Source organism: Theropithecus gelada, chromosome 10 (genome assembly GCF_003255815.1).
Source record: "Theropithecus gelada isolate Dixy chromosome 10, Tgel_1.0, whole genome shotgun sequence".
Lineage (NCBI taxonomy): Eukaryota > Metazoa > Chordata > Mammalia > Primates > Cercopithecidae > Theropithecus > Theropithecus gelada.
The window spans coordinates 84134912-84147588 of record NC_037678.1 but is presented as its reverse complement, the minus strand read 5'-3'; positions in this window follow the sequence as shown (position 1 = coordinate 84147588).

The following is a 12677-nucleotide window of genomic DNA, read 5'->3' as shown; positions in this document are numbered from 1 at the left end:
CATGTGAATAAGGGGAAGCCTACTCATTTATCAGATTTTTGTGTTAATAACACACTGCAAAAAAGAAAAAACTAAGGCTGCAAATGGTCCCTTTGACAAAGAAGTCTATGGGGTATTTTTGCAAAAGATGGAAAAGTCTAACTTATTCAGAAAATAACAAATATTTAGCCACCCACTGAAACTTAAGTGTATCTCTTCCAATCACAATAATTCTTGGAGGAACACAGTCAGTGCCAAACCACTTTCATTTTCATTTAAAAACAGCTAAGGTCTCAGGTTTGTCAAAGATCAGATGGCTGTAGATGTGTGGTATTATTTCTGAGGACTGTGTTCTGTTCCGTTGGTCTATATCTCTGTTTTGGTACCAGTACCATGCTGTTTTGGTTACTGTAGCCTTGTAGTATAGTTTGAAGTCAGGTAGCGTGATGCCTCCAGCTTTGTTCTTTTGACTTAGGATTGTCTTGGCAATGCGGGCTCTTTTTTGGTTCCATATGAACTTTAAAGCAGTTTTTTCCAATTCTGTGAAGAAAGTCATTGGCAGCTTGATGGGGATGGCACTGAATTTATAAATTACTTTGGGCAGTATGGCCATTTTCACGATATTGATTCTTCCTATCCATGAGCATGGTGTGTTCTTCCATTTGTTTGTGTCCTCTTTTATTTCACTGAGCAGTGGTTTGTAGTTCTCCTTGAAGAGGTCCTTTACATCCCTCGTAAGTTGGATTCCTAGGTATTTTATTCTCTTTGAAGCAATTGTGAATGGAAGTTCATTCATGATTTGGCTCTCTGTTTGTTACTGGTGTATAAGAATGCTTGTGAGTTTTGCACATTAATTTTGTATCCTGAGACTTTGCTGAAGTTTCTTATCAGTTTAAGAAGATTTTGGGCTGAGATGATGGAGTTTTCTAAATATACAATCATGTCATCTGCAAGCAGGGACAATTTGACTTCTTCTTTTCCTAGCTGAATACCCTTTATTTCTTGCTCTTGCCTGATTGCCCTAGCCAGAACTTCCAACACTATGTTGAATAGGAGTGGTGAGAGAGGGCATCCCTATCTTGTGCCAGTTTTCAAAGGGAATGCTTCCAGTTTTTGCCCATTCAGTATGATATTGGCTGTGGGTTTGTCATAAATAGCTCTTATTATTTTGAGATATGTTCCATCAATACCAAATTTATTGAGAGTTTTCAGCACGAAGGGTTGTTGAATTTTGTCAAAGGCCTTTTCTGCATCTATTGATAATCATGTGGTTTTTGTCTTTGGTTCTGTTTATATGCTGGATTACGTTTATTTTGCGTATATTGAACCAGCCTTGCATCCCAGGGATGAAGCCCATTTGATCATGGTGGATAAGCTTTTTGATGTGCTGCTGGATTTGGTTTGCCAGTATTTTATTGAGGGTTTTTGCATCGATGTTCATCAGGGATATTGGTCTAAAATTCTCTTTTTTTGTTGTGTCTCTGCCAGGCTTTGGTATCAGGATGATGTTGGTCTCATAAAATGAGTTAGGGAGGATTCCCTCTTTTTCTATTGATTGGAATAGTTTCAGAAGGAATGGTACCAGCTCTTCCTTGTACCTCTGGTAGAATTCAGCTGTGAATCCATCTGGTCCTGGACTTTTCTTGGTTGGTAGGCTATTAATTCTTGCCTCAATTTCAGAGCCTGCTATTGGTCTATTCAGGGATTCAACTTCTTCCTGGTTTAGTCTTGAAATGGGGAAAGGATTCCCTATTTAATAAATGGTGCTGGGAAAATTGGCTAGCCATAAGTAGAAAGCTGAAACTGGACCCTTTCCTTACTCGTTATACGAATATCAATTCAAGATGGATTAGAGACTTAAATGTTAGACCTAATACCATAAAAACCCTAGAAGAAAACCTAGTTAATACCATTCAGGACATAGGCGTGGGCAAGGACTTCATGTCTAAAACACCAAAAGCAACAGCAACAAAAGCCAAAATTGACAAATGGGACCTAATTAAACTAAAGAGCTTCTGCACAGCAAAAGAAACTACCACCAGAGTGAACAGGCAACCTACAGAATGAGAGAAAATTTTTGCAATCTACTCATCTGACAAAAGGCTAATATCCAGAACCTACAAAGAACTCAAACAAATTTACAAGAAAAAAACAAACAACCCCATCAAAAAGTGGGCAAGGGATATGAACAGACATTTCTCAAAAGAAGACATTCATACAGCCAACAGACACATGAAAAAATGCTCATCATCACTGGCCATCAGAGAAATGCAAATCAAAACCACAATGAGATACCATCTCACACCGGTTAGAATGACAATCACTAAAAAGTCAGGAAACAACAGGTCCTGGAGAGGATGTGGAGAAATAGGAACACTTTTACACTGCTGGTGGGATTGTAAACTAGTTCAACCATTATGGAAAACAGTATGGTGATTCCTCAAGGATCTAGAACTAGAAGTACCATATGACCCAGCCATCCCAATTCTGGGTATGTACCCAAAGGATTAGAAATCATGCTGCTATAAAGACACATGCACACGTATGTTCATTGTGGCACTATTCACAATAGCAAAGACTTGGAATCAACCCAAATGTCCATCAGTGACAGACTGGATTAAGAAAATGTGACACATATACAGCATGGAATACTATGCAGCCATAAAAAAGGATGAGTTCGTGTCCTTTGTAGGGACATGGATGCAGCTGGAAACCATCATTCTCAGCAAACTATCACAAGAACAGACAACCAAACACTGCATGTTCTCACTTATAGGTGAGAACTGAACAGTGAGATCACTTGGACTCAGGAAGGGGAACATCACACACTGGGGCCTATTATGGGGAGGGGAGAAGGGGAGGAATTGCATTGGGAGTTATACCTGATGTAAAGGACGAGTTGATGGGTGCTGATAAGTTGATGGGTGCAGCACATCACCATGGCACAAGTACACATACATAACAAACCTGCACGTTATGCACATGTACCCTAGAACTTAAAGTATAATAATAAAAAACAACAACAACAACAACAACAAAAGGTTAAGGTCTAAAAACAAACACTCCAAAACCCCCCAAAATGTCTAAAGTAATTTTAAAAATACTATTGGCCACAATTCCCATGTTAGCTAATGTAAAAAATTTATTTGGAAATGACGTAAGATTAAAAGATTGAAGAAAAAAGAAAAGAACTTCGTAAAAATACCACATGGTTAACATATGCGATGAGAGAGTTTGACCTGGAAGTGTTAAATTCCTACATGCAAAAACTGGAAAAAAGTTTCTTTTACTACTAGACACACACAGGTGATATATTTGTGTGCGCACACACACACACACACATATATACACACACATACACGTATTTTTTTTATTGCTATTCTCTTCTAAGAATCTAAGAACTGTTTTTAAAAAATTAAAAACCACCTTAGAATATGAATTGAAAATTGAAGAGCAATAAGATGAAATATAATTTTGACCTGACTTCCATACAGATTTCTCATCTCCAGGAAACTCTTAATAGTGTTTAAAGTGCTGCACAATAATCTAATACATCATATGCACACACACACAGAGTTGGTTTTCATTATTCACAATAGTTATGTTCTACAAAGTCACCATGGACACTGAATTAGCTAATATTGAACTATTGCTCCTAGAGGAAATGCAGGGTTAGGTTCCTGAGAGCCTCTGATCACAATGCTTTCATCAACCAAACATCAATCGGTCTTTTATGCTATATAGATTCATTTGATAACATCCTTCTAAGACAAGACAGACTTATTGCTGAAAATCTACTCTTCCACATAGCACTTAGTAACTATTTAAACAAATTTTTTTGCAGCCTCTTGACCTGCAGAAACTATGTATTTAAAAATTTTCATGCTTTAGTGCTTTTTGAAGCATGTATGCCAGCCAGCAATAGCTGAGAAGAATTTGAAATTTTCCTGGCCCAGAGTAATATGACCATAAATTTCTCATAAATTTCTTTGGTTTCTAGCCTCATGACAATACTGTCCATTATGCATTTTTATCACACATAATCTTATAAGTTCACAAATTTAGCTGCTTTTTCATCTTTTCCGTAACTTTGTCATACACTGCAGATGTTACTTTAGCATTTGCTGAAGCAGCAAGTTTCTTGCTTTTACTTAAATGTACCATATTGTTGATTTATTAGCATTGAACACATTCAATAGCACTATACATCATGCCTGAACTAAACTTATCTAGTACACGTATGTTTTCCATAAGGCACATTCAGTCTTCTTGCATGTAGAAACACTTCTTGCAGTTAGACAGCATTTCAGCACTATGCTTGGGGTCCTTTCAAACAGCATCATCACCAACTAAAAGCACAACAATGTGAAAAACCTGGCATTAAGTAGATTGCCAAGGACACTCTTGTTTGCAGTATTAGAGCTGAGACAAGAAAGCATGAAGTTACCTTATTTGGCCAGAGTTGGAAACATGCATGTTTAGTAGCTCAAATTTTTCACCACTCTTTGCATGTCTATGAATGCCTGTGAAAGTTCCATGGACTTTGATTTGGGGATTGCTAATGAGTCTTAGTGAGTAGATGTATTAGCACATACCGAATCCACAAATAATGAGGATCAAACATATATTATTGCTACTTGATGCATAGTTCATCAGATATAGGTAATTAGAATAAAATTTTTATTAATATTTTTAATGATTTTGAACGGAAAATTCTTGAAATAGTGGGGATTTTTTTGTTTGTGTGAGTACCTTCCCTTACGGATTATCTCTGAGTCAGCATTCCCTTATCTCCCTTGGCTTTTAGAATAAATTTTTGTTCTAATCCTTAAGTGCTATATCCTAGGTAATATCTTGGAAACCTGTCAAACAATCTTGGTTCTGAATTCTGATTCTGGCATGTATTTAGCTATGGTTCTGAATTCTGTTTCTGGCATATTTTTAGTTATGTGACCACTGGCAAACTACTTAACCTCAAGAAATTTTATTTCCTTATAGCTAAATGTATATAATAAAAATACTTCTCTCCTAGTACCACAATAAGAGTTAAAAAATAAATTAACAATGCTTTGCATATTGTTAATTAGATGAGAATTCCTTCTCTGTATCCTCATGTGAATGTGTTTGATTTGAGAGGCATGTAAAGTAGTGGGTAAAAGAACAGATTTGGGAGTCATTTGCCTTGTTCAAATCCCAGCTCCACTGGTCACCCACAGTGAAATCGTGGGAACAAGTGGTGAGATGAAGGTCTCCTCCATCCTGCGTCCTGGGGTGACCACGTGGAGTAGAACTTCCAACTGACTCATTTCATAACATGAGTGTGAAATGAACCCGTATTGTGCACTGAAAATACTCTAAAGCTGAAATGTGCAATAGGTGATTTGTATCATAGAATAGATTCAGAAATTCAGGGCTTAACTTGTTTCTGTAGTTTAACCAAGCCTTGTCTGACAAATACATACAGGCCCATGGGGGTAAACAATTAGGATAGTTTTATAGGATAAATATATATATATAGTTATGTAGGATGGCGAGCTTTTAAGAGCTTAAAAAACAAATATGCTATTTCAAGAGACCCAAGTGTGATTGTTGTATGTGTTCATACCTATTTGGGGAAGGGGTAAGGTTTATGCTGGACAGGGATGCCTCAAGAAGGGGCAGACTCAAAGATATTAGAGGAAGTCTTTCAATCATTAGTAAAATCTAGCCATGTGAATACAAGACATGGAAATGGTGGGCTCTTAGAAGAAAATTCTATGCAGGGAAACTGCATGTGAAAATGTACAGAAGCATAAGAAAGCAGGTACTGGCAGGGACTAGAGCAGTGTGGGGACAGTATCTCATACTAGGAGTCACTGAAGATTTTGGAATAGAGAAGTGACAGTAGCAAAACTAGGCTTTAGAAAGATTAGTCAATCATTAACACTGATCTGTGATAGGAACAGATGGATAATATAAGCAAGAAGAGCAGTTGAAGGCTATCTTCTCATACTATCTACTTGCAGAGTTAAAGCATCTATTCCAGGGCAAGGAGAGAGATGGCTTTCAGAGTCACTGAAAAAAGAAGGCATTATATTTGTTGAGCGTATCTGTCAGCAAAGCTATAATAATGCTGTGTAACAATAATAATGAAAACAATAAACGATTGGAAGTTCAGTAGCATATAGCCACACTTTTTTTTACTCATGAGACTTCCAGTTAGTTGGAGCTTGGCTGATCCTGGTTGGATTCAGCAGGATTTGTCTCTAGGCTACAGGTTAAGTTCATGTTTGTTCTCCCTGTCTCATTCCAACCCTAGGCTGGAGGAACAGTGGATATCCAGAATATTTGTTTTTCATAACAATGGCACAAGTGCAAAAGGACAAACAAAACTTCACAAGCCCATTTTAAGCCTTTGTTCACATTAAGACTATTCACATCCTACTGGACAAAGTAATTCACATGGATAAGCCCAAAGTTAAAAGGTGGGGAGGTGCACTCAGCCCAACATGAGGCCACAGAGGGGTGACGCATTTAAATCAATTGTTGAATCTGTCCCAGTGGATACAGGAAAAGGAGAGATCCAACTCACCCCAAAATTTTGGACTTGATTGAGTGGAAGACTATCTGTTTTCTGTTTAATTAGTGGCTAGAGCAATATGCTATTAAGATCAGGTATCTGAGTCTTTCTTCAGCTGGGAAATAGATCCAGACTTATTCTCCTCCAGTGAAAGAAGGCTTATGGACTTCAGGAAATATCTTTAGGCTTCAATACTTTTCATTCTTTATTTAACTGCTTCATTTTGAAGACTTTCATTGTCTGAGACCCTCTGGCTTTAGGAGGCTTTCTCCTAACTTAGGAGTTATGAGGCTTTTGGCAAGTTACTTTAGCTTCACTGTCCCTTAGTGTCTTGACCTGTAAAATGTACATAATAATTCTACTTGCTTTATACTAAACAAGGTAATACAGGTAAAGCACTTAGAGCATTTCTGAACTCTAAGTAAGTGTTCCATATGTATTGTTATTATTAACTCATTTAATACTCATGGCAACTCTATTATGTAGGCATTTTAAAAATAATTATCATCTTATAGATAAAGAATCCAAGTCAGAGTAAGTAGCTTTTCCAGGATTACATACCTAGTGAGATAAATCTAAATCCAACGTGCCCACCATCTCCAAACCCAGTGCCATCGTAGGGAATAATTATTTTTATTATTCAATGGAACTAATTCCAAACCATTTTATGTGTATTTATCTTTATATTTGTAAAAGTGTAATATTGTTTTGCATATATGTGCAGATTTCCTTTTAAAACATGTTATGTTATATTCATGTATTCCATAACTTGCATTTATTCATCTTGACACTCTATTTTAGAAGTCTTCTGGTGTTACTAAAATAAATCTATCATATATAAACTTTCAAAAATAATTTAATGGCCTAAATATACTCATACATTATTCAGCCCTTCCACTCTTGGTAAACACTTATCTATTACTAACAATACTGTATTGGCTACCCTAGTACAAGCCCCCTGGTGTGATAGATGTGTGTTTCTCTGGGTAAGATATTGAGAAGTACACTTGCTGGGCCATAAATGTACACAGTTACAATTTTAGGGAATATTAGCAAGCTTCTCCTCAGTGTGGCTCTGTGAGTTCACTCTCTCATGGGCAATGAAGGGGGTTTGTTTCTCTGGCACTAAGAAAGCATCAAGTCTTGAGGAGAAAGGAAAGCTGTGGGGAGAGAGGAAAGTCTCCAGCAACCACAGGAGGCTCCAAGCCAGTGTCTGCTTCCCCTAAGCTTTCATTGCATCTACAGGATTCAGTTTGGTTTCTGATTCCCAACTACTTCTGGGGTAAAAAACAAACAAACAAACAAACAAAACAAAGGAGATTCTTCTCTTTTATAATGGATAGAATATAATGTCCTATTTGCCTGTACTCAGGAGGCTTCTAAAATGTCACTTCCTTTTTTTTTTTTGTTTTTTTTTTTTTTTTTTTTTTTTTGACGGGGTCTCTGTGTCCCCGTCTCTACTAAAAATACAAAAAAATTAGCCGGGCGTGGTAGCGGGAGCCTGTTGTCCTTTTTTTTTTTTTTGTTTTTTTTGAGACGGAGTCTCTGTCGCCCAGGCTGGAGTGCAGTGGCGTGATTTCAGCTCACTGCAACTTCCGCCTCCCGGGTTCACACCATTCTCCTGCCTCAGCCTCCCCAGTAGCTGGGACTACAGGCTCCCGCTACCACGCCCGGCTAATTTTTTTGTATTTTTAGTAGAGACGGGGTCTCACCGTGTTAGCCAGGATGGTCTCGATCTCCTGACCTCGTGATCCGCCCGCCTCAGCCTCCCAAGGTGCTGGGATTACAGGAGTGAGCCATCGCGCGTCTTTATTAAGGAGTAGAGTAGATTGGGGTCTTTTGTTTTGAGTAGAGAGAACTATATTCTTTCCATTACCCATTCAACCTAGTAAGCCCAGCTGGCACTATTAGAAAACCCTTCTTAGTAGCCACTCACCTCCTGATGCTCACATTATATTTAGAGTTGCAATTCGGCACTATAAATCTCTGCTCACTAAGGAAGTCTGGGTATCTTCAGAACGTAAAAAGCTATGGGAAAAAAGAGTCTTTCCAAATGGTCAAAAGAGCAAACATAATTTATCATGAGGTATTTCCTTTCTAGTAATTGATAGTAGTCTTTGTAACTACCTACAATAGTTAGCAGAAAATTAGGAGAATGCTGTTCTTCTGACAATTTATAAAGTTCAGTCTTTGGAAACCAGACAGAAAAGCTTGGTTCTAACCTAGTAGCCAAAGCTATATAATTAATTAGTTCTTGCAGGTTTCAGGCGGAAAATGGCGTTGCCGTGTTACAGTAATAATCCCGGTTGTCGTTGACTTATCAGCAAACTGCAGCTCCTCTCCCCGGGGGAAGAAGCCCTGTAATTTAACAAATCACTGTATTTTGGGTTTTGACATTGCACATGCTTTTCAATTTCCATCTGTTCCTCTGGTTCATTAGTATTTTATTGTTGCTACCGTCAGAAACATTTTAATAGTTTTTCTTCCTCTAAAATAACACACCATCAACTATTTTCTGTCATCCCTTTGGACACCTAAAAATGGCATGTCCATTCCAATTTTAAATAGCTTTTAGGAAGTATTACTTTGGACATTTTCCCAAAAGTTCAAGATGGCTGCCTTTGGCTGTGAACCAGAATAATTGCCTTGTGTATGAAAACAAATATTCAAAACCTACTTCAAACACAGATTTTTAAAATATGAAATAGAGCAATGTCCTCTTATATTCTTATGATGTCTCTTTATTAGATCAAAACATGATTAAGGAAGTCACAAATGCATATACACACAATTCTGATATATATACTGCACACTCCTCAAACACAATACTCACACACAGTGAACACACACACCATATGTGTAAACTCACCTACACTCTATATATACACACATTCCATAGTCCTACAAACACAAACACATACATGTATCACACACATATATACTACACATATATTAATACACATACATACATACTACATATATACACTCAACCTTAAACAGGCACACCAAAATTACACACATCCCATCCTGCCCCAACACAGCATACACACACACAGGCATACACACACACACACACACACACACACACCATGCATGCACATAAACATACGATCCACATATACACAAACTACAAACACACACACACAGAGATGACTAGTCTGTGGTGGCATGATAAATAAAAATATTAATCTGTCAAGAGTGATGGTGAAAAAATTTATACATAAAAACAAGTAAAAGTGTACACTGTAAAATATGTATTGGGAAGTATTTTAGAATGAATCTTAAGATTGTTGCAGATATTTTAGTGACTTTCCAGAAAGTCAGATTTTTGGGGCCAAGTGAATAGTTTTCATTTATTGGTCATGTCCTGTCTGTGAAAACTCAGACCCATTTCTCCTGAGTGGAAATGAAAGGTCAAGGCCAAAGATTCTAGAATGAAAGGAGGACATCTGGCCAACACACACATACACACATCAATAGCCATGGACAGATGGTGAAGAGCAGCACTGACTGCAGAATGTACTAGGAATATACCATGTGTGATGAAAAGAAAGGGGTTTCTCTGAGTATGTGGTTGTTCATCGCTGGGAAGGATGAGGGAGTCCAGCTTGGAAATCTCCCCCCACCCCCAACAGAATAAATAGGCCTACCAATCTTGGGCTCCTTTGTTTTGCAGTACTTATTTCTAACTTCCTGAAAATGGAAGAATTGAGGGGCCCAGTGCTGCCTGGAATCCTGCTCAGTGGGAGGCTGAGAACCTTCACCCCTGGGAGTGGTCAGTGGTTCCCTCAGGAAGATAGAGGCCAGCCCAGTGCCCATGAAAGCTCAAAGACATGTCAACGCACTAAAGGCCTCTCTCAGCAGAAGGACAGGCCTCCCATCAGGATCCACAGCACATACTCTCATGGCCTGTTAGGAAACTGTCTTTTTCCCAGTGTCACCTTCAGAAAATGTTCTGAACACACTGCAGATGGCTGTCAGAACTGTAAGTGTGAAGCTCAAATGCAGAGGAGGCCTGAACTTAGAGTGACATCTGACTTCACAAGTTTAAGGACTGTCTAAAGAGCTCTGATGGGAAATCAATTCACAGAAAATGCTGTGAACCCTATCAGACCTTTTAAATAACTTTTGTTGCACACCTTTGTCCTTGTCTCTCCTCTTTTTCTTTCCATTTCTTCCCAATCCACTTACTCCTCCCTCCCTCCCTCCCTTCCTTCCTTCTTTCCTTCCTTCCTTCCTTCTTTCCTTCCTTCCTTCCTTCCTTCCTTCCTTCCTTCCTTCCTTCCTTCCTTCCTTCCTTCCTTCCTTCCTTCCTTCCTTTTTCCTCTATCTTCTTTTTTTCCTTCCTTCTTTTTTCTTTCTTTTTTCCTTCTGTAGTCTTTAGTGTTTTTATTGAGACCAAAGAACATTATTGCATTATGTTCCATAAGAAAGGACCACCCTCTACTTAAATATAATCTACATCAACTGAGTGTCCAGTTGTTTAAAGCAGGATTGTTTCAAAATTTGTTATAAAAGTTATTTAACCAATGAACAGGCATTGAGCATTGACTTTTAACCAGTTCTCCTAACTCTTTCTCAATAGAAAACTGTCTTTAACCAATAACTATTCTATTATTGTTTAGGGACTCTTATGGCCAGCTGAAGTCAGTTTAGATGCAAGTATTTAGGCTATAGAATCTTAATTTTTTCACCAGAAGGGTGATTAAGGTATAAAATTTATTCCTCATCCACCATTTAATTCTCCCACAATTGTTACCAAACTTAACTTCTTGAAACTCTCTCTGGATGTCATCCCCCTCTTTAGCAAGTTCACACTCACAGATACCCTTTGCAAGCTAGCTTCAATTCATTATTGGTTTGCATCCCAAACTCTAAGATTTGGTCACAAGTCTCAAAATCTTAGCCCTTGCTTTCCTTTGGGCTCCCTGTTCTGGAATCCATAGCAGGCAGCTTGTGCATTCCCTTGGCCTTGCACAACGATTAGAGGTCTAGTGTCTCTCTCTTGTGAGGACTGGCACTATTCATCTTGGAGCAACCCAATCAAAAAGTGGGATTGCAACAAATTCTGCTAGAAATATAAACCTGAAAGACAACAAAGTACTAGTCATCTGCTGTTCTTGCCTGCCTAATATTCCCTTTCTTTCAAGTAAGAGCATCTGCCTTTTCCTCTGGAAATTATATTTTTTAAACAAATTCACAGGTAATTGGACACTGACCTTATCCCATTGAAAAAGAGATGCACATATGACCCGACCTGCCCAATCAGATACATAGTGATTGCTCCAGGGATGAATACTTGGCTTAATCTGGCTTATTAAAGTGAACCCCAGATGTTTTTGCTTAAATTATTGGAAAAGAAGTTTGTTCCTTTGCTATTGTAGTAAAGCTATTGGCCACGTTAAGGGGTACCTGTTGAGACAGTTTGCTTTTATAAGATGCTATGTTAAGAAAAGAGCCAAGAGCCAAAGGCCAGATTCCAAATGACAAATTTGGTTTCAATCATGCCTGAAGTTACGTGCGCCTGACCATTTTGTCGCATAGCCCAATGTATTCCTAGTTTTCCTTTGACCTGTTTAATTTTTCTCTGTTATTCTTTTTCTCTTCATTCTTTCCTTTATTTTTGTTCCTTACATCTGAAAGATTTCTGGCAGATGTAGTCATTTAGACAAATAATAAAAATAAGCAGATATATGTCCCCTAAGGAGAAAAGATCAAGTAGAAAAAGTTTGTTTTCTGCAACTTCCAACATCATATTTCTGAAGTTGTTTTCCTGGATTCCAGTGATCCCATGTAACTTAGAACACTGCTTCTTCAATTTGAATATACACACAAATCCCCTGGGCATCCTGTTAAAATGAAGATTCTGATCCAAGAGGTTTGGGTGCACCTGACATCCTGCATTTCTAATAAACTGTGAGGGATGGTGACGGTGCTGCCAATAAATGACATTTTGTGTGGCAGGGTCCTAGGGTGCCTCATTGTCAAGGGTCATCATTAGCACCTAGGTCCTCCTGTCCAGCTTCAGTTACCTCTTAGCATGTCACTGTTGGCGTAAAGTGGTGATGGGTGACTATGCCACTCTTCTCAGATAACATCCTTACTTTTAAGCTGATTTTCTGAAGAAAAAGAAATGGAG